Here is a 3,765-nt window from a genome sequence, read left to right on the forward strand (position 1 = left end):
GAACTTGCGAATGCCGATCTGAATCGAACCCCTGAAGAAGTTTTAAGGGAAGAAAAAATCCGGAAACAAATTAGTTTTCACCCTCATTGACTAAATTGTTTAACAACAATTTAGAGGGCGCATGGAAGACGACTTTGGGCCCTCGATCCAAAGCCTTTGTGGCCAACTCCTCTGGCCTGGAGGATCAAAGCTGCGAGGCGAAGCTATGGGGTACGTCTTCAGCCGAGTGGTTTCCTCCCTTGTGTCATCCCGACGTCGATGAGCTAGTCCCCTCTGGCAAAATGAATGGGAGTGAGTTTGCGGAAAGGGACGAATCTAACATGTGGGCCTCCACTATTAGTGAGAGTAGCAGCTAATCCCGGTCGTGATTGTTGATATTATGGTGCACTAAACAACACCATGGGTCAATTTAGAATGAGATTCGCAAGTTGACGATACAAACGACATGGATTTGAAGTTTGGGCTTCATTTCATCAAACATCTACAAATTTAGGGTTTAGTATTTTTTTTTCTTCGGAACCACTATGGCCCCGGGCGGATCCAAACTAGATCTGATCCTCTACTCATTGGATACCCAGTTGCAATAGTAGTTGATTCCCTGTTTCAGTTTTCTTTTCAAGTGAAGAGTGTTGAGCCTGTGCATGCACGAAAGCTGACTCGCTGACGAAGATATCAAAATCAGCATATCATAGGATGCCAAAAACGCATATGACTGGACTCACGAGCAAGTATATATACAAAAGGGCAAGATTCATGCGGAAAAAGCCATGAACCAGAGGGTGAATAAATTCTTTTCAGAGAATTACTTTGTCTAGCCATATAAGATTCAATTCGGACATCGACAACACTGTAGCCTATTGGTGAAGCTCTAAATAGTCATTTCCTTGTACGAACTATATAATCGTACCCGGCCGGTTGCAGATTCTGCAGCGCCGATGAGATCTGCAAGCGGTGACGTGCCACGTCCATGTCGGGCCTCTCCGACACAAGGCTGCAAAAACAATTCGACGTGGAGCGAGGTACTTGACCGTTACTGAAGTGACCTGCCAGGTAGGACCATTGGATGCCGTTGCGAACTTGTAATGTGTGCGTGTTTTCTTGCCAATTACTACCACGATATGAATTTTCCAACATGTAAATATACTGTTTATCATGAACTGAAAAAAAACAGTTGCTTCATATACATACATCTTGTTTTCCTGCTCCCCATAAGCTTATATTATAAACAAAAGAATTTATGTATAAAAATTCACAAATTCAATGATTTAGTTTCACCAGCTGAGTTAGCTAATCATGGAGAGGGCGATATCAAAATGATTCAAATCATATCACAACATATTTTTTTTTTTTTTGAATAACAATAGCAGAACTGTTATATTCATCGCAATAGAGGAGAAGGTCAAGACGACCGGTTGACCCAGTTTATGAGGAAAACCGGGCCCAAAAACCGTACAGAACGACTCCATTTTTGAGGAAAAAGGGGCCAGAAAACCGCACAAACAACAGAGCCTCGTCGCCCAAACGACACAAAGCCACCATTGCACAAACAAACACATCCGTGCCCGGAGCCGCCACTCCGGCTTCCCCTGCTCGGTTACGAGCCGCAACGCCGCACGGCTAGACGCCTCGTAGCCCAGGCTACACTAGACGACCATCCGCAGACCACGAACGTCGCGCCAAAAAGATCCGGGGCCGCCGCCCCGGCGTGCCAGCCGACCGATCGTTTGATCGCACCGACCGGGCCGACGGACTCGCTACCCACGTAGCACAAGCACGCCACCCTTGCCTTGCTAGACCACGACCATACCCCATATGCCCGCAGTTGCAAGGCCGTTCGAGGCCGCCGCCTCGACGCACCATCCACCGTCCGGAGCCGCTGCCCCGGCTTCCACCATCTTCGGCCGCAAGGCAACCATGCCTAGTTGACGCAAACCTGCCACACCACAGGTGTTGGGCCTCCAAAGGCGGCGCCTTCAAGAAGGTAGCGGCATAGATGTCGCCGTCGCCCGCTCCCGAGGAGCTTAGATTTTCACCAGGAGAACGCCAGACACCCGCGATGGCAGGAGATGTAGCTCACGAAGACGCCTTCAAGAAGGGGTACGGCTCCCGTGGGCACCGTCATCATCGGCACCTACACAGAACAGGTGCTAAGCTTTCGCCTGGCATGCCATCTCCGCCGTCAAGCCCACTTGAAGCTCGGGTAGAAGGAGAACAACCAACAAAACATGGGACCTTGCCGCCAACCACCAAACGCCCACACCCGATGCAGAGCCAAGAGCAGCACCTCACTCCGCATCCAACAACTGCCGGAGCACCAGAACGGGACGGGAGCCGTCGAAGATCAGGTCACCAGCCGCCGCGCCGTCGAGCAACCGCACCATGGGCCCGCAGAGGCCCAGATCGGCCCTGCCCACAGCGACCCCGACGCCTCCACCGCGCTAAGGATCCCTCTGGCCACCAGCGCGCTTGCGCATCTACGTGCGGAGCCAGAGCCGCGCACAACCACCGCCGGCCGCAGCCGCCGCATCCCGAGGCAGCTCGCCCGTCGCCGATCTAGAGCCGCCCGCTCGCTTGAGCGCGTCCGACGCTCGCTCGCTTGAGCGCCGCCGGCCACCGCCGCACCGGCGCTCGCTGAGCGCCGCCGGCCACCGCCGCACCCGGGCCGCTCGCTTGAGCGCAGCCGTCCACGACGCGACGGCCGAGCCCCACGCCACCTGCGCCAAGACCGGCGCCGGCCCGCGCCTCCGGAGGACGAGGCTGCCCCGCGCAGCCCGCCGCTGGAGCGGGGTGGAGATCCTGCCGCCGCCCACGCCGCGCGGGCTTTGCCCGGCGGCGGCGAGGGAGGAAGGTGGAGGCGGAGCTTCTCCCGACGGCTAGCTAGGTTAGCGCCTAGGTCGCTCGCGGGGAGCGACCGAGGCGCCTCTGTTGGAGGAAGTTCTAGACTAGATATTTCTTTGGGCCAATGGTGCACGTCGGTCGCTTTCGTTATGATCAACATAAAAATTCAAATCATTGACTCTTTATTAATAGATTAGGGAACTATATGCAAGTGTAGTAGTTACTTGTTATAAATCAAAAACAAGGTCCACACAGTAGTATGCAACCGCGATCCACGTCTTACTTAGCGCAAACCTAGAAGTCCAATTGTTTTAAAATGGAATGAGGACCAATAACAATTATATATCAAATCGTACACGAATTTGGCCTAGTAATATGACAAGTGCTGAAATTGTCAAGTCTTGCTTCTCTTTTCCAAACCATGTTTTGATTTTGGATTTGGACTCCTATATCCTAGAGAATCACAACTACATGTATAGAAATCAAAGAATTAATATCTAAGCATGCACCATAGAAACCGATTTTTGGATCACCGGAAAAGGAAAGGTACGAAAAATCAGTGTTGTAAACATGTTCTAGCTTTTTCTAAACCTGTATCTAGACGTATTTCAGTATATCTGCAATCTAACTTTTTCACTCATTCAGTCCATATAATCCACATCGAAATAAATATGTATATCTTATAATTCAGAATGGAAGTACCACTAGCCGGCCAATAGTCACGAGGGGCGAGCCAAAAAAACAGCAACAGAAATAGACGTCTAATGACGTTCGCTTAGCTGCCTTTTTTTTGCAGCATACACGCCATTTTCACCTTTGTCCATGGAATAAGACAGAAAACGAGGTCACGACTTACTCGCCCCAGTCCGAAAACCAGCAATGAACTCATTACAAGAGAGTACAAAAACGAAGCGTGCCTCACTTGCA

The sequence above is a fragment of the Lolium perenne genome, chromosome 1 (assembly GCF_019359855.2).
Source record: "Lolium perenne isolate Kyuss_39 chromosome 1, Kyuss_2.0, whole genome shotgun sequence".
NCBI classification, from domain to species: Eukaryota; Viridiplantae; Streptophyta; class Magnoliopsida; order Poales; family Poaceae; genus Lolium; species Lolium perenne.